An 18,752-nucleotide genomic window follows, 5' to 3' on the forward strand; every position below is an offset into this window, starting at 1 on the left:
TGCAGGAGACAAACCTTATGCCCAAAAGGAATTTATTTGTAGGACCTTGTTTAAACTAGCAGCCTGTTCTTGGCTTTTTCTTCAGTTTCTTTCAAATGGCGTGTGTGTGTGTGTGTGTGTGTGTGTGTGTTTCCCCCATTGGTACTTATGACAGTTAATTGGACAGGATGCAAGAGTTATTCAGGTTGTGTCTTGCCTCCAAGAAAAAAAAGGAACCTTACTGTGTATTTTCATAATTTCATTTCTTCTTCTACTCCTAAATAAGCTTCTAGGCTCTTCAGCTCCTACAATCAAAAGGGGGAAAAAATTAAAGTTGAAACCTACGTAGAGCTAATTATTCTTGAAAAAGCTTGTTAATGTCCTAAAATTAGCTTTCTCCTCAGTTTCATTTTAAAGCAATGATCTGAATATCTACTAAAGATCAATGGTTGCATAGTAAGAGTTCTTAGAGTCCCTTCTTCTTTGAACTATTGGACAAATACTGTTTATCTTTGGAGACATTCCCACCATGGTGGGAATTTTTCACAGTTGGCTGAGCATTTTTAGCATCTGAAATCTCAAAATAGGTGAGCAGGTGTTGCTTGAGTTTCTGTGTTTTGATAGTAAAGGAAACTGATCATAATGGAGTGTAGGCCTCTAGAATCGGCCTACCTGGGATCCTATCTTTACATCATCACTATTTCCTGATTCTGAAATTACCTTTTCTACTCGTACAGTAGAGACCGTAATTGTACCTACTGGTCTACAGAGTTTGATCATCTGTCTAAAACAATTGCCACATAGCCTAGCACAGAGTTCTCAATTCAGCACTACTGACATTTTAGGCCAGATGTTTCTTTGATGTGTGATTGGCTGTCCTGTGCATTTAACCACCTCCCTGCCTCCACCCATTACTTGGAAGGAAAACCCTCTTCTCTCCAATTGTAACAACCAAAAGTCTCCAGATTTTACCAGATGTTCTCTGGCTGAGAATGTGGCACCTAGCAAAACCCACAGATTGGGAGGCAGTATAAGCAATTGCTTAAGGCTGTGGGTTTCTGGAGTATGAACTTCTGGCAAATTGTGCTTCCCTAAACCTCAGCAGTAAAATGGGAATCATAATAATGCTAGCTTCTGATAATGCTAATTGTCTAGGAGTAAAAACACTTGTGTAAAAACCATTTGCTTGGTGCCTGGCACATGGTAAGCTCAGAACATGAGCTTCTTGTCTCGTTTTCTTCCCGAGAAGAGAAGGCATTGAGCTAGATGAGGAATGGCATATTTTGACTTATTTGCTGCTGCTCCTTTCCCTGCCTCATGGAAGACAACATTATTAAGTCAAGGCCGACCTTCTCACTAAGTTCAGATAGGGCCTTTAAATCCTTCTCAACACAGTGCTCCAGGAAGCCACTACTGATAGATAAGAGTCAGCATTTAAGAGGATGCTGCATTGCTATCCCAGAGCTAGAGGATTTTCAGATCTCTAATACTTTCAATTTTCTGGAATAGCGATTTTACATGTAAGAAGGAACTATAGTCATCACCTCATCAACCCCTTTTACAGAGGAGTAGGGGACCAAGGCCCAGGGAGTTCCAACATATTGACCATAATCATACAACCCTGAGGCTGGCTCTCCTACAGTCTTAAGCGGTCCTCTTTTTGCCATGTCTGGAGCAGTGATGCCACCTCTCCCCATGCTGTACACTCCTACTCATCTCCCTCCTTCACTGTATCTAGAAAAATGAATCAAAGCATTTCATTGCACAGGAATACCTTGGAAGCAGTCTTCCAAAAGTGTTAGTAAGCTCACGACAAGAACTGCACAAGAACTCATCAATTCCTTGATTAAATATAGATTGACTACCACCTTTGTATAAGCAACCATTCTTAGCAGGCACGTCAAGAGATCAAAAGGTGAATCAGTGGGTGTTCCTGCCCTCGTTGCTTTTATAGTTTCATCTTTGGGGCAGATCAAACATGGATATAAATAACTATAATACAAGTTTTTTAAAAATGGAAAATGTCCTAAGAAAGGTACCAAAAATGTGTTCAGAGAAGGGAGAAATTATTTTGAGAACTAGGAACCAAGAGTCACTTCCTCCGTGTCTTTGTTGACATTTTTAACTTTTGATCAAAAATTCATATTTATTACAGTAAAGTTGTCCTTGTTGAGGAAGTTGCCACATTGTTAGGTTTCCTGGTTCACAACCACTATCGGTGAACCTACAGGTCACAGTTCATTCTAATTCTAAATGAGTCATTTTTGTCAATGTTTAAAATTGCTGGGATGTTCTAGATTGCTTTAGAAACAATAGGATAGCTTTCACCAAACCATTAGACAGAACCAGTTTTTTAAGCATGTTGTACTACAGTAGCATACTTGTAAAAACAAACAGCACAGGCAGAGAAATATCATGTCACATACATTAAACCATGAGATAGCATTTTCTTCAGGACCAAACTACCTTAAGAGTCAAGCTAACACTTAATTATCTTTAAGTACTAACTCTAAAGCACATGCACATTCTATACTATTACCTGCTATAAATATTAAGTATAATAAGAGCCCACATGTAGAAAGCTAGGCCACTGTCAAGTTAGGCTGCTGAGATTGCTACTGCTATCAGGAGTCTGCCTGTAAAATCAGAAAGATTTGGTAGAACTGCAGACCCCTCTGTTACAAGCCACACCAGCAAAATATACACCCCGAAGCCTCTTGCTCTCCCTTATTACCTCATTTCCAAATTCATGTTTTGCACGAATGCCTCTGATTGGTGTGCTCCAAACCACATCTGCAAATCTATCTGCAAGGAAGGCTAGGAAATGCTCTTTTTATCTTCCCAGCCCTTGTGCTATGTGAAGACACATTAGAGGGAAGTTGGATTAGAAGTTGAGTGAGCCAAGCCACAGCACCCACTGTGTCTTTTCCTCCAAGTCTTCAACAAATACGCTGGCAGAAAAAGGTTATATATTTTACATCTGCTGTTTTACTCAGCTTTTTCCCTGCTGTGACTAAAGGACATGACCAGAACAACTGTAGAGGAGGAAAAGTTTATTTGGGGGCTCAAGACTTCAGAGATCTCAGTCCGTAGACAGCTGGCTCCATTCCTCAGGGCTCAAGGTGAAGCAGGACATCATGGTGGAAGAGTGTGGCAGAGGGAAGCAGCTCACATAATGATCAGGAAGGAGGGGGCGGGGAGAGAGAGAGAAGAAAGAGAGATCTCCACTTACCAGATACAAATATATACCTCAAAGCCACACCATGCTCCCTGCCTCACCTCCTCCAGCCACCCCCAACCTGCCTTCAGTTACCACTCAATCCCATCAAGTGATTAATTCACTGATTTGGTTAAGGCTCTCATAACCCAATCATTTCTCTTCCAAACTTTCTTGCATTGTCTCACACATGAGCTTTTGGGGGATACCTCACCAAACCATAACATCCACTTTAGTGTGTTTCAATTTGTAGAGATTAACTCAGAAGACCTAGTTCTTCATGAATCCCTCCAAGTTCCCATCTCTCACCCACAAGAGCTACCATGCTGATCCAACCACCATTTCTTGCCTGGAAAACTGTAAAAGACCAGGAATTACTTTTGCCCTTCTATAAGCCATTCTGTACTCTGAAGTCAAGTGATTTTTTTAAAAACCTGAATCTGATAATGAAACCTTTCACAGTTTCTCATTGCTCATAAGATATAGACAAGACTATTGACATGGTTCTCAAGATTCTACAAGCCCTGGCATCTACCAGCTTCAGCTTGTGCCTTGTGGCCCTTCCTCTCCACATCACCTGCCCCTAGAACTTTGTTCTGTCCTGACCCAGGGCCCTAGCACATGCTGTTCCCTTTCCCTTCCCTGAATGTGCTGTTCCTTTCTCTTCATTCAGTTGATGCTGGCTCATCTTCTAAGTCTCATTCAGCCATCCCTTCCTTAGGGAAGTCCTCCTTGACTTTCATGATCAGGCCTATCAAAATTATTGCCCTGGTTGAAATGTTTTGGGTTTCTTTTTTTTTTTGGGGGGGGGGAGCAAAATTTAATAGACCTACCAGAGTTATATTCTGTTTTTGTGATTTTTCTGATTAATTTCTGTCTCCTAACTGGATTTATAGGCATTACAAGTTGGAAGATTATATATGCTTTTAGTCTTCCAATATCCATCTCAATATCTAGCAGCTAATGAGCCTTCATATATTGGTTGAAAAAAAAAAAAAGAAAGAAAAGATAAAAGAATCCCAAAGAATGAACTTTGATGGTAGCTGGGGTGGGGAGTTAGAGGTGGGTGCTCATGCCAGGCCCAGTGGGCGTGACTACTCAGTGGCCAGGTCCTAGAGATGATCTTATAATAACTTTACATCAGATAGGTGCTATCTCCTTTATGGTCACCATGGCCACAGGTAACTAACTTTTGTCTTTTTTGCACTTCAGCATTTTTCCCTATTCCCTAGAAGGCAAACTTCAACTCTGCCAAACATCAAAAGACACTTGAGAAGTAAGCTTTGTTTGGCTGCTTCTACCCTGCTATAGCCCAGTTCCTATCAACCTTTTCCTATGTAAAATGAAAACTAGAAATCCTCCCTGGTTATACATATTTTGCTTTTTTTTTCCAGTGGGTTTCACCTTTGTGTTAGGCTCTTCATTTCTCCATAGAGTTGATAGGACTTGTATCTTATGGTTTCATTAAAAAAAAAAAAGTGTGTATTCCTTGACACTTCTTACTGACCTACAATTCCCTACTGATCCACAGCAATGGGAATATCACTCCCAGAGGAAATTAGCACTTCGGGGAAGAAACTGCACCTGTCTTGCTTGGCTTTTACGGACTGTTAAAGTAATGAAGAGAATTTTTGGAACTGAAAATAAACTTGTCTGTGAAGACAATATACTCAATATGAGGCATACCAATACCAACAGTCCTTTCTCTACCTCTCAAATGAATACAAGTTGCAGGTACAATGAAATGGGGGAAGAAAGTCTGATTCCAGTGTTTGCTTTACATCAGTATTTCTTGCAAAAACAACTTTATGACAAAATAATAACAGCAAAACAAAAATAATAGAAATTCAAGGAAATAAAGCTGCTTATCACCTTAACTATGAAAAAATCTTTTTGTTTTTATTATTCAAGTTTCCTTCTAACATTTTTTCATGCAGTTGTAATTTTAGGGACCATACACGAATGCTATTTTTGATATGATATTGTATATGCTTTCCTAATTGATGTTCTATAACTATGAACAGAATATCATGAATTCATTAATATGATCATCGTAAAGACTGTGAAAAACCCTGAAAACATGTATGATATCAATTAAACTTGTATCATCATGGAAATAACTGAACTTTGAATACAAAGAGCTGGATTTAAATCTACCTTTTCCATTTAGTAGTTCTTTCTTCTTAGGCAAGTAACTTGAACTTGCTAGATTTTTGCTTCATAGCTCATAGTAGCTGCCTCATAATTATTAAAGGAATTGAAAGTCATAATATGATCAGCCGAGTCAGGTTCCCAAGGAAAGGAAAATATTTATATAAATTTATTTTTTAAAATAATTCCCTTTTCAATAAGCCTTCCTTTCTCCAAAAAAAACTAACTGATCTCTATTTTAATCATGTTACAATGAAGCATCTATTTTCCCAAAGACAGATGTATTCTGTTAGAATATTCAGCATGTCTACAAGTCTGAAAATTGGCTTCCTCAAGCTTTGCACTAGTGGAAGTAGCTATAGTGATGTTGGAGCCTATCACTCTCCCCCATCCTCTCCCACATTACAGAGCCGCATTTCTAAGGGACGTGTATAATAATTATACACTGAGCTAATAAGAGTCTGAAAACTTGCTTCTTTATCTCATAAGCGTAAATCACTTCTTCCTCGATTATGATGGTATCTGAGCAACCACTTTCCAACTAAGAGTAAACAGGAAATCATAACATGACCACATGCTGAAGGAGCCTTAGCTCTGGGAACACTCTGCACTGGACCATTTGTGTCTACCAGTTTATGCCTAGAGTGCTCCTGAACCATAAGTAGGTGTTACTTTAAGAATTGAGGCCAACTACCTCTGATAGCTATACTCCTTTCAGGATGAGAAGCAGACCCAAAACACCTGGATCTTACAAGCTCCATCCTGGTTGCTTCCGGAAGCTCTGTCTGTCTTGGCGGGTATGGCATTTTGTATCAACTGTTCTATATATATGAATGGGTGGGCTGCGGTGGCACACACCTGTAATCCCAGCAATTCAGGAGGCTGAAGCAGGAGGATTGGAAGTTCAAATCCAACCTCACTAGGATGTGGGGAAAAAGGCACACTCATACATTACTGGTGGAATGCACATTGGTGCAACCACTCTGGAAAGCAGTATGGAGATTCCTCAGGAAACTTGGAATGGAACCACCATTTGACCCAGTTATCTCACTCCTTGGCATATTCCCAAAGGACTTAAAATCAGCATACTATAGTGACATAGCCACATCAGTGTTTATAGCAGCTCAATTTATAATAGCTAAGCTATGGAACCAACCTAGGTGTTCTTAAACAGATGAATGGATAAAGAAAATATGTACATATATGCAATGGAATATTACTCAGCCTTAAAGAAAAATGAAATTATGGCATTTGCTGATAAATGGATTGAACTGGAGACTATCATGCTAAGTGAAATAAGCCAATCCCCCCAAAAAAAAACCAAAGGCAGAATGTTTTCTCTGATATAGGGATGCTGACTCACAATAGGTGGGGGAGAGGGAGGAGTAGAGGTTCTCCAGATTGGACAGGGGCAATTGGGGGGGGATGGGAAAGACAGTAGAATGAATTGGATATAACATTCCTATGTTCATATATGAATATGCAACCTTTGTAACTCCATACCATGTACCACCACAAAAATGGGAAGTTACACTCCATGTATGTATGATATGTCTAAATACATTCTACTGTCATGTATAACTAAAAAGAATGACAACAAAAAGCTAACCACAGCAATTTAGTGAGACCCTAAGCAACTTAGCCAGACCCTGTCTCAAAATAAAAAATAAAAAGCACTGAGGATGTGGCTCAGTGGTTCAGTGCACCTGGGTTCAATGTACAGTACCACCCCCCAAATTAAATAAATAAATAAATAAATGAGAATGGGTATGTGCCCCAATTCTGGACAGTGAAACATGATGATTTCTCTGCTGGGGGCTTTTGAATAACTTGTATCTTTAATAACCTAAACTCAGAGTAATGTTTGTAATAAAAAATGTTTTTATATTACAGCAACATTATATTGTGGTATCTCATATGATTTAAGATGACTCATTTATTTGCAAACTCATTTTATATCCCATCTGGATTATAAGTTCTTTTTCTATTTTATTATTTTTCTTGGATGTCTTTCCTTGACATAAAAGACATTCCATAAATTATTTGTTGAACATATGCACAAGTATACTTTCCTCAAAACTACTATCTAAATTCACTTGACAGGTAGTAGAATCACATTTTCCTTGTCTGCTAGGATACTTTGACAGTAAGTAAGAGAAATTTAATAAAAAACCACTTAAACAAGAGACAATGCTATGTCACACACCAAGTCTGGAGATCCAGTGACTTCAGCATTGGTTTATTCGGTGGCTCAAACATGTCAGCAAGAGACTAAGATTCTGACTTCCTGCTCTGCTCAGTTCACTGTGAGAGCTCCTCCTCAGTCTGAATTGGATACAGATGAAATAGTTACAAAGATACATGTCCAGAAAACTATCATACCAGAGGCACAAAGCAACCCCCTTTCTTGAATCCGTTCTATAAGTTTGGCAGCTCTCCCAGAAGCCCCCACCCTGGTCATCATCGTGTTTTATTGGTCAGAATTGGTCACATGAACATTCATACTTAACGGCCATCTTGGGCCAAGACGAAATTGCTGCCATGACTGATTTAGATTGTAGGGTTCATGTCTGGAAAACAAAACAAAAATGAAAAACCTAAAATTTGGTTTGCAAATGTAGACAGTGGGGGGACTAGCGAACGCTCAGCCTAAACCTCCTTTGTACAAATGCTTCACACCACTCTGAGCACTGAAGGAATTGTGGAATCCCTCCCTACATCTCCATTCCCAGATGCCAGTCAAGCCAGACTTTCTAACGATGGGAGTCTTAGGTGGGCCACTCTTTTCTGCATATCTTCTCTATACTTGAAAAACGCTTGTCTACACATTAACCCTCTTGATCAATAAACTCATTCTTCCCTTGCCAACAGCAGCTGAGCACATGTATTTTCAAGGATGTCTTTATGGTCTTGGCTGTGTATTCATGGCAGAACTCACAGGGCTTCTTTCAGGAAAATGTTTTGATAGGAAATATTTACTTAGCCTGAGGGAGCAGGTGTAGAAAACTTCCTAGGGCTGCTCAAAGTATGCCCAAGACACGGGAAATGATTTGGATGTGGTTTGTTCTGCAAGAGTTCATGTATTGGAAGTTAAGTTGCTAGTGTTGCAATGTAAAGAGGAGTGGGAGCTTTAAGACTGGGAGTCTTGTAAGAGGTCCTTAGGCCACTGGGAATTTGTCCAAGGAAGAGATTATTGCACTTCTTATGGGACCCCAGTTTATCCTGTGTCTCACTCTCTGGCTTCCAGTCTTGACATGTTATCACTCCCTCTCACGTGTCCTTCCACATTTGTCATGATGTGATGCAGCCAGGGAGGTCTTTGCCACAGACCTATTTGGACTCTCAGGCTTCAAAACTGTGAGCCAAACTTCTTTACTTTATGAAGTACCCAGCCTCAGGTATTTCACTGCAGTAATGGAAAATAAATTAAATGCAACATGTCAGTGAGAGCTTGGCTTGGTCAAACCAAACAATAATGACTCCATATATTCACTGTTTTTTGTTAAAAAAAATTAAACATTTTATATAATATATCAAAAAGTTGTCTCTCTAACATGTAGTCAAATAAAATATCCTGATTAGCCACTATTTATTTTTGATACTAAAACTTTGAAATGCAGTGTGTATTTTTCATTTACAGTGCAATGTCACTAGGACTAACTCACTAGTGCTCACTAGTCTGTTTGCTTCCATATAGGTCAATACAGAATATCCACTGTTTTTTAAAGGAGCCCTACTCTTCAACAGTGTATATTATTTTGATACTCATCTCTTTTCATTTACCTGTCTCCCCATAACTGTCACTATCATCATAAAATATAAATCAAAGGGGTCATGTTTTTAAGCACTTTCTCATATTTTAATAATTAGCAAGAAAATAAGTTCATTGTTGCTTTTGCTGCTGGGGGAGAGACCACATTTGTATTTAATGTTCATATTGGAGAAATGGAGATTCCATATTGTCGGCAAACATACAGAGACAACACAGTGACATGGCAGGGATGTTGGCCATATTGGCACAGAAGGTATTGTCCCTGATTTGGAAAGTGGACACCTGGTAGGGGAGTAAGTAGAAAGAAAGCAAAGTGAGGATTACGGAAAGACTGAAAGAACAAAAGAGGGTAACTACATAACCAAAGACAATATTTATTGACTTCACAGGTTTAATTGATTTCTGGTACTAATAGATGACTGCTATTTTAAAACATGAAAAAAAAACTTGTTTACATTTTGTGTTAGTCAGCTTTGCCTCTCTGTGACCAAAATACCTGGCAAGAACAACTTAAGGGAAAAAAGTTTAGTTGGGGCTCACGGATTCAGAGGTTCAGCCCATACCTGGCCCACTCCATTGCTCTGGGCCCAAGATGAGGCAGGACATCATGCCCTCAACTAAGGTGGACTGGTTAGGTTACACTTCTCACAACCCAATCATTTCACCTCCAAACATTCCTGCATAACACAGGAGCTTTTGGGGGAACGCCTTATAGCTAAACTATGATACATTATTTTTGAAAAAAAATATCTTTTGATACTGGGAATTGAACCCAGAGACTTACGCATGCTAATCATGAACTCTACCACTGAGCTACAACCCAGATCTTAAATTTCTTTTAGAAAATTGAGAGATCATATAGTATAGATGAATGATAACACAATATAGTGGAATGACCATGAACTTTGGAACCCAAAAGACCTAGATTAAAAGAAAAAAAAAAGGTGTTTCTCCACCTGAGGAAAAGGACCATTTTTGATCCCCAGGAACACTGGTCCAATGTCTGAAGATATTTTTGGTTGTAAAAACTGGTGGTGGGGGGACTGCAAATTGTTTCAGCCACTATGGAAGGCAGTATGGAGATTCCACAGAAAACTTGGAATAGAACCATCATTTAACCCAGTTATCCCACTCTTAGGTTTATACCCAAAAGACTTAAAATCAGCATATTACAATGATGCAGCCACATCAATGTTTATAGCAGCTCAATTCACAAATAGCTAAACTATAGAACCAAACCTAGGTGGCCTTCAACAAATGAATGGATAAAGAAATTGTGGTATATATACACAATGGAATACTACTCAGCCATAAAGAATGAAATTATGGCATTTTCTGGTAAATAGATGGAACTGGAGAACATCATGCTAAGCAAAATAAGCCAATCCCAAAGAACTAAAGTCTGAATGTTTTCTCTGATATGCAGATGCTAATTCACATAAGGGGGGCTAGGGAAGAATAGAAGCACTTTGATTAGACAGAAGGGAGTAAAGAAAGGGGAGGGAGTATGAGGGTAGGAATGATAGTGGAATGAATCAGACATTATTTCCCTATGTGCATATATGATTACATGACCTGTGTAACTCTACATCATGGACAACCAGAAGAATGAGAAGTTATACTCCATTTATGTATGATGTGTTAAGATGCATTCTACTGTCACTTATAATTAATTAGAACAGATTTTTTAAAAGCATAAAAAAACTGGAGTGGGGGATTGTCAGTGGAGATGCTACTGGCATCTACTTGGAGTATTGCTAAACAATAAACAGGGTAACCCCTCTCTGCAGACAATTATCTGGTGCAAAATGTCAACAATCCTGAAGTTGAGAAACCCTAGTTTAAACACTAGTTTAAAACTAGTTTAAACAAATATATTGGCCTTGAGCTTAAACTCTGAATTGCATTCACTCTTTCCATATGAAAATGGGGGAAATAATACCTATGCTACAGTATTAACACCTAAAACAATGTCAGGCATGGCAAACCAAGATTTAAAAGGCTGAAATTTAGAGAGGTTGGTCAGCAGTGTAATTTGCACAGCCAGGGAGCAACTAGCAGAATTTGGACCTTGTATAAACACTATCATTTTTATCTAGCTTGAGGGGTCTAGGATTCCCCTGACCATTTTGTTAGATGAGCCACTTGCAATACCATAACCTCCTTCCAAAGAACTGATCAGAATTATGTAGATTTATTTGCAGCAACTTGCTATCTGGATAAAGCTGAGGTGTCGAAAAAGCAGTAGCCAGGAGCCAAGAATGTAGTAGAAGTGATGCTCAAATATCTCCAGAGGGTTGAGATGCATTGCAATCAGCGGATAATAGACTTACTGGATGGAAATGGACAATCTAACGTCACTCTTCCAGGAACAAAAACCCTGACTCCAGCTTTCCAGAAACACAGGATGTTTAAGAGCCCCAACACCACTCCCTCGACTGCTGCCAAAACATACAGCTAAAGTGCTTGAGCTGGAAGCGTCTCAAATGGATTTCTTTAGCAGAAAACAATGGCTCTATAAACAAGCACCAAAGGTCTTGTCCTTCCCTTTCATACATATATGTTTTTCATTGCTTTTTTCTTATCTCAAGAAAAAATTCATGGACATCAGATATGAAATTCTAACTTAAACATCAAATATGGATCTAATTCTGGACAGACTACCTTATTTTCCTGGGATAAGGATTCCATATTTACAGGCAACAACAGTCTCAGCTGCAACTAGTATAGCTGTTTATTGCATGTATATTATGTTCCACATTCTTGACGTGTGCTATATGTAATTTCTGTCTTACAGGTGAGGATGCTGAGAACCAAAAGAGGTCTAATGGCTTTGTCAGAGATAGAAAGTAATAAAGCAGATTTGAACAGGGATCTCTGAATCTGAGGCTCACGTCATGCTGCTATAGCACAGCAATGAGAATTGTGATGCGTGAAGAGAGACCTCTGCTGCAACTTCAAAGAAGAAAAGGGAATTTTAGAGGGAAGATTGGCAATAGCATCTTTAGGTTATGATTCTGGCTACTTTGCAGGAGGCAAAGTGTGGTTGGTAAGAGGAGCTGCAAGTGGAGTCAAATTAGATTTGAATCCCATGTACTAGTAAGTTCTAAAGCCTCATAGCACTGTTTTCCTTTCTCACTATATCAGTATTTTAATTTTTATATTAATTTGTATGGCTGCTTAATCTATATCATGTACCTATTTGAAGATATTTGAGTGATGGGATTTTCGCTGACCTTTTTATCCCTAGAACCTAGGCAGAGCTAGGCATATAGTAAGTGCACGATGAACATATTTTTTAAAGGACAAATGGATAAGATGGGTGCAGTGGTGTAACCTGTAGTCCAGCTATTGAGGATCCTGAGGCAGAAGGATCACTGGAGCTCAGGAGTTTAAGAGCCATCTGGGCAACATAGTCAGACCCTGACACTCTCTCTCTCTCTCTCTCTCTCTCTCTCTCTCTCTCTCTCTCTCTCTCTATATATATATATATATATATATATATATATATATACACACACACACACACACACACACACACACACATACACACATATATGAAAAAAAATTTTCCTGGACTATGCAGTTTTGTATTTTGATAGTAGTAGCTAGCATCAGCAATATGCCCAACACTGTCACTGATTGATCACTAGATGGGTTTTCTTTCCTTTGCCAGAGCATAATAACTGATGGGCAGGGACATTTACTGTAGGATGATTGAATGCCATGGCTTCTAGCATGTGCCAGGCAGAAGGGAGATACTCAGCAAATTGTTATTATACCAGAGAAAACTAAGTGCGTCTGGGGTTTTTCAGACCTTCATGGGCAAAGGGTGGCTAAGATGTTTAGGGAATGTAGGAGTGGAAGTGTGGAAGAAGAATTACTTTCCTCCAGAGAACTAAAAAGCCAACCTGCCCAATACTACAAAGTACTTCTGTTTTTGCCAATTTATACTCTCATCAGCAGTGCCTGAGAGTTCCCGTTTCTGTGCCCCTAGAACTGACATAGTCTATTATTAGCCTTTGGATCATTGTCAGGAGATCATTAGGGTTGTCAGTAACCCTATGAAAGTGCCATTCTTATTTCTGCAGGCTTTGCAATCCTGGATTAAACTGGTCACAAGTCATTGAAGAAACAAGTCTCTTTGATTCTTCCACAATACACAATAGCTGACATTCCAGCACCCCTCAATATCCTCCATGAATTGGATGTGTTTCATGAGTCCCTAGCAAAGGTCTTTCTGTTACCCATGGTCCCCCCATTTTCTTCTCTCTCACATTGTCCATGTCAACCCTGGCACCACAAGCATGCACCCCTGCCTGTGTCACAGCAATCAGTAAGAATTATATAGTATTTGTTGATGCTGTTCTGTGCCATTGACCCATCACAGAGATTTTAGAGTGATGGTTCCTTCAGGTTTTTATCAATACAGGGTTGCTAGTGAACTTGCAAATACAGGAGAACATAGACTAGACAGTCCTTCACTGCTTCCTTACAAGGTTTTCTTGTGCCAATATTTACCTATGTACATACATCATCCTAATAAAATTCAATTCTCCACAGAGCCAGTCTGTGAATAAAGTTAAAGTCAAAGAAATATTAATTAGAAAGCATTTCTGGTCCTTGTACCCATCTCTTGAAAACCCTTAATGGCCCCCGATGCACACCACACGCTACACTTCTCAAACTGCTGGAGAGGTCTCATGTGAGAGATCACAAGACTCTTTTTCTGCCCCAGTTTGTGTGTATTTCTTTCCCCTCTCTCCTTCCTTCTTTTCTCTCTTCACTGTGTAGACAAGCACATCCTTTCGCTAATGCTTGCAGCTTCCATCCTCTTCCCGGGCAGCTAAACCCTTAGTGTGTGGAAGGAGAATAAGTTTGAGGAAAGGTAGGAATAATCACATTGTAATAAATCCTTCTCTGTCTACCTTGCATCCAATTTTATTTCTACATTTTCAGTATATATAGAATCCTACTAAATGTACTAAACAGCGATTGGCTTTTTATTTAATGTTCATATATACTGTATTAGTATCTATTCCTGTCAAAAATTACTCCAAACCTTAGGGGCTTAAAGCAACAAGCATTACTACTGCATGATTGGGTGGATGAGTTTCAGATGCAACTTCTTTGGGCCACCCTGACTCCATGTCTCTCAATGCTGTAGCAGCCAAACTTTTGTCTGAGGCTGTGATCTCTTCTGAAGGCTCCATGACAGTGAGATGGGAGTCTTCTTCCAAACTCATGGATATGCTTGTTGGAGGGCTTCTGTACTTTGCCACATGGGTCCACACACAGGTTGGTAGTTTGACTCAGGATATGGCAGCTGGCTTTGCCCAAAGTGATGATCCCAGAGAGATTGCACCCAAGATGGAAACCAGAGTCTTTTTGTTACCTAATCTCGGAAGTGACACCTTATCACTTCTCTCATATTCTGTTTATCAGAAGACAATTGGCAGGTCCAACCTACTCTTGAGGAGGAAGTGTTACACAAGGAAGTGAATGCTAGTGAGCAAGGCTCACTGAGCACCAACAGAGATGCCTAGCATGTGGTACACCTCACTCTTTTTAACTATGGCACAGTATTTCAAAGTTTATATGAACTAGACTTTTTCAACTATCAGACATGATTTATTTTTTTTATTTTCACTTTCTTTTATTAAATTGGTTGTGCTTTTTTTCTAATGCTTTAGAACTTACATATTATATTTATATTGGTTAATATTAATTTTTAACATTGTCAGGATTTTTATTTTGCTACCTGTCCTGAGAATAAGATAAGACTCTTGGCATACTTTAACTCCTTACCTACATCTTCGTTTTCTTAAAATCACCTGAATTCTTAACACTAGATCCAGGATATATAATATTATGGTACTAGACACACATAAAGCTCTTCAGAAGCACTGAAGATGTGGTTGGTCTGCATTGAGATGTGCTGTAAATATGAAATATATGCTGGATTTCAAACACAAAATAAAATATATTGTTAATAATTCTTACACTGATTGAATTTTGAAATGATAAGATTTGGGGCATACTAGTTTAAATAAAATACAGTATTAAAATTAATTCAAATTGTTTATTTTGCTCTCTTTAATATAGCTCCTCAAAACTTTTTACAATTATTTACATAACTCATATTTACAGCTTACATTATATTTCTACTGAACAGTGCTGCTATGGGTTGTAGTAGTAGTTTTTATTTTTAATGTAATGACTTTATATTCTTAGGAATAATTTCTTAGAAATTGCCTTAAGCTTTTAATCCATATTTTCAAAAACTGTTTGGACTTAAATTTAAGTTTTATTGGTGTTTTCTTTTCATTTTTCCTTGTGTCTCATGACTGTCTCTTTCTTGGATTTATTGTTTATTTTGGTAACTTCAACCTTAAGTTATTCTTTCATATAGAGTCTGTGGAGATCAACTTTTAAAGTCCTTATCTATCTGAAAATATTTTTCTCTCATTCTTGATTTTGCTTGGCTGGATAGAGAACTGCTCTGTTTTCCCTTACAATATATTGTTGGTAGTTCTGATCAATATAGGTAATCTGCTCCCTTTTTTCTGATTGTAAGGTCTCAGGGCTTTCTCTTTATTCATACAGCTCAGACTTTTCAGTAGAATGTGTCAAGCGCTGCTTTTATTTTTTCACTTCTTCTGCTTGGTTCTGGGAGGACCCTTCTAGAACAGAAGACTCTCATTTCTTCAGTGATGTCTCTAAAAAGCTGCTCGAGAGGTCTAAAAAGCATCCCACTGTTTATTTTCATCTTTTCTAAATCTCTGGATGACCTATCATAAGCTTGTTAGGACTTTAGAGCTGTCCTCCAGACTCATTTCTTTCTCTCCCATTTGCCATCATTCCAGCAGAACCCCTCTGCCCAGTCTTCCTTTGATTAGATCTTCATTGGAGTCCATTCTTCTGTTCTGATACTGATAGTTTTGTTGGTTGGTTTTCTGTTTGTTGTTGTTGTTGTATCTGCCTTTCCTCTTCATTCTGTACTTCAGTAGGAATTGAAGAGGAAGAATCCGTCAAAGCCTTTCAGGGTCACTGTGAATTGTATTCTTCCAGTTTGTGTTTATTCTTTTATTTATTATTATTTCTTAGTTTTTTGGACATGAAGTAGGATTTATTGTTGGACTGAGTGAGAAAGGGGCAACACAGAGAAAGTCTTCTTGAGTGCAGGCTCTACCACTGGCCCAGGGGACCATGACTGGGAAAATTTGATAAAATAACCATCTTAGCCACCATTTCTGCTAATTAACCTGTATTAAACTTGGTAAAGCCCACCAATTTGGGATGTAGATGTTCTGGTGGCCAAGGAACTTAGACTTGGCCTTGAGAAGGGCCTCAAACACATGTCCCTTGTTCTGCAGCTTGGTGCATGCAGAACTGATGACTTGGCCAATGTGAACTCTGGCCATCATGCTCTGGAACTTCCCCCAAATGCACCCTGCATACCTGTCTAGACCTGAGATAGGACACAGCACAGGATCAGACAGAGACAGGAATGGGTTTTGGAAAGGGCTATCTCCATGGTCCTTCAGGGTGACCTACACAAGCTACAGGCTGCCTACTCTTCTGAGGAGGTTACTATTTGCAGCTTTGCACACTAGGATCCCAGTAGCAAAGGAGTCGGTTAGTTTAACTGGCTGAAGATGCTCTTTTATTGAAGATTTAGAGTTCTTACCCATAGTGCTTGACTAGAGGACAATCTGCTGGCAGAGAACATAGTGTGTCACCTACCTACCCTTCTCTATGAACTGGAAGATCATCCTTAGATCAAGCTTGGATATCTCAACTCTTGTCTTGAAATTCATTATTTCCTAGATGTACTCTGTATTTCTCATGTAGAAGTTCTCAAACTAGCTGCAAGTTAAAATATTTTGTTTTGTTTATTTTAGTTGTTATTTTTATTATGATAAAATGCACATTACATAAAACTTATAATTTTAACCATTTTAAGAGTATAATTCAGTGATGTTTACCACATTTGCAATTTTGTACAACAACAATTAAAGTATTAATGACCCCATTCACAGGGGATGTGTTAGACAGCTTTTGGCTGCAAGTAACAGAAAATGCAGTCTAAACAATAAGGACACATTTTTGTCACCCTAAAGGGAAACCCAAGTTTTATAATATACTTAGACAAACAAGAAGGTTTAAGCTCTAATTTCCAAATGCCTCCAAATTTGGGGATGGGGAGTTGAGAAGGGTTCTACAGTAACTGTCATCTTCAAAACGGATTTAATAAATGGTCACTTGTCTGTGGACTCAGAGATGACAAAAGTGTCTCTGATACTTGGCTACAAAAAAAGTACTCAATTCTCCAGTGAGCTAGAAACTCAACCACTTGCAGTACTGAGACAAATAATCAAACATGATGACATGCCAGTAATGTAATACCATGGTAAATTAAATCTTGCAGTAATGGGGCTGGGGATGTGGCTCAAGCGGTGACGCACTCGCCTGGCATGCGTGCGGCCCAGGTTCGATCCTCAGCACCACAAACAAATAAAGATGTTGTGTCCGCCAAAAACTAGAAAATAAATATTGAAAAATTCTCTCTCTCTCTCTCTCACTCTCTAACTCTTTTTTTTAAAAAAATAAATAAATCTTGTATTGATCACTGTGTTTTTAATATTCCATTCAATAAAGGCCTTTCTACTTGACACTTTTTCTTTGAATTCCAATAGTCAGTTAAATACAAGTAGGTGAGTGAGCCCAGGTTTTATAGATTAGCATCATAAACAGAAACTGCAGCCATGTTAAAGCCTTGAACGGATAAGTATGGACTAATTTCTTTTCTAATTTTTGGACACAAAGAGGTGGATATTTAAGCATTCAGTAAACTAATGTATCATACCTGACACTTATTATACATCAAATACCTTTCAAAGAGCTTTTTAACAGTCCCGTGAAATAGTCAGAAAAGTATTAATGACCCCATTCACAGGGGATGTGTTAGGCAGCTTTTGGCTGCAAGTAACAGAAGAAGCAGTCTAAACAATAAGGAACATTTATTATATCACAGAATTATTACAAATAGAAATAAAATTGATTTTCCAGAGGAGGAGAAAGCCAATTAAAATACTAGCTGACAGGATAAAATTTGTGTACCTATCATTTATCTATAACTTACAAAGACAATAAACATTACTATAATCCAATACCTTGGAAGGATACATCACAGAAAATGTGTGTTTTCTACTTAAAGGCAAAATTTTTTTCCCATATCACCAAAGATGCTATTTACTGGGCAGGATTCTTTGTTGTTGTTGTTTTATATGTTTGCTTGCTTTGTTTTGCTTTGTTTAGCTATTTGGAGATTTAAAGATGGGAACTGGCCACATTTAGAACTATTATGTCTTTCCATTTCTGGGTCACAAATTCTTTTTAAAAAAACCTCTACAGGCTGCAGTTGTGGCTCAGTTGTAGAGCGCTTGCCTAGCATGTTTGAGGCACTGGGTTTGATCCTCAGCACCACATAAAAGTAAATAAATAAAATAAAGGTATTGTGTCCATCCACAACCAAAAAATTAAAACAAAATCTCTAAAACCAAAAAATTGTTGCACACTAGGCTCAAATATCACAGAGCCCATGAGAATCCAAGTGACACTGTCATAAGG

The 18,752-nt window shown here is 38.5% G+C and overlaps 1 non-coding gene across 1 annotated transcript; it reads right to left on the minus strand.

The window, feature by feature from the left end:
- Window positions 1–16,644: 16,644 nt before the first annotated feature.
- LOC114090541 (small nucleolar RNA SNORA70) lies at window positions 16,645–16,777 on the minus strand. Its single transcript, XR_003582371.1, has one exon. It is a non-coding gene; the product is annotated as a small nucleolar RNA SNORA70 (small nucleolar RNA).
- Window positions 16,778–18,752: the final 1,975 nt, after the last annotated feature.

Source organism: Marmota flaviventris, chromosome 1 (genome assembly GCF_047511675.1).
Source record: "Marmota flaviventris isolate mMarFla1 chromosome 1, mMarFla1.hap1, whole genome shotgun sequence".
Taxonomy (NCBI): Eukaryota; Metazoa; Chordata; class Mammalia; order Rodentia; family Sciuridae; genus Marmota; species Marmota flaviventris.